The sequence below is a fragment of the Lepisma saccharinum genome, chromosome 1, assembly GCF_977018435.1.
Source record: "Lepisma saccharinum chromosome 1, izLepSacc3.1, whole genome shotgun sequence".
NCBI classification, from domain to species: Eukaryota; Metazoa; Arthropoda; class Insecta; order Zygentoma; family Lepismatidae; genus Lepisma; species Lepisma saccharinum.
The window spans coordinates 186,155,039-186,156,251 of NC_139229.1; positions in this window are offsets into that span (position 1 = coordinate 186,155,039).

Sequence of the window (1,213 nt, forward strand, 5' to 3'; positions counted from 1 at the left end):
CTTAAAATGTTCATCACTTTTATCAATTTGAAATTGCAGACATTTATTCCTTGCTAAAAAACATTTGTATCACTCACACCCAGTGGCGGCGATTGGGTTCCAAAACTAGAGGGCCAAAGTGCAAATGTACGGGGGGGGGGGGGGGGCAAGGATAATTTAATTTCCCTTGGTACATGAGGTTAGCGTGGTGCAAAAGTAGCAAAAAGTGCGGGGCAACTGCACTCTCTCGGCCCCGCCCCTAATTGCTGCCACTGCTGACACCTGTACAGGAGTACGAACCAAGTTTCGCAAAAAGTGCCATCGTAAATACTTTGGAACTTTGTGTGACTGGTGGTTGTTCTACATTATACTTTTTTGGGGGTGCTGCCCTATGGCGCAGTGGTAGTGTCGTCGCCTTGTAATCAAAGGGTACCAGGTTCGATCCCCGGTGGAAGCACATGATGGTTCGGATCCCACTTTAAACTAAAGGTCCAGTCCCGATTAGCCTTATTGTGCATAAATTGACCAAATAAATGAATCAATTAATCAAACAGATTTTCTCTCTGGTGTAATTTTGCCAATTCAATATCCGAATTAGTTGCTCAAGATCCCCCCCCCCCTGAACACTAAGGCACGATGGTCCATAAAATGGAACATGAAATCAGAATTTGCATTATAAAAGGTTTTTGAATATTGTCATCTCTTTCAACAAATCGTCGTTCGTTCATGTTGTTGCTAGTTATCTTGTTATCAGACCGCATTGATAGTAATACGTTACAAAATATAATTGTTAGCTTGTATTTTCACACGGGTGCAAATAACAGGCAATGCTATTTACACATTTCAACAAACAAACAACGTAAAAATGAAACCGAGAGAAGATTTACGATTTCAAGACCAGAAAGGTGACATAAAATGAACAAGACACACAAACCTATTTAAAGACCATCGAAACAAATTTAGAAAATATGTGGTAGTTGATTTGACATAATAATGACACTAATTTGAGAATTTTCAAAATCTTACGTTCAGTGGCTTAGCAACATATCGCGAGGTCCTGGGCGAGATTTGAATGCAAGGCCCCATCGTTCTTTAAGTTTGAAATATCAATGTAAATCGATACACAGTCATCAAGGAAACGTCAGCAAATTATCATATTTATATAATAGCCTACAATAATAATTAATTTCTGACGAAAATTATATTTAATAGTACACGACAGAGAAATTTACAC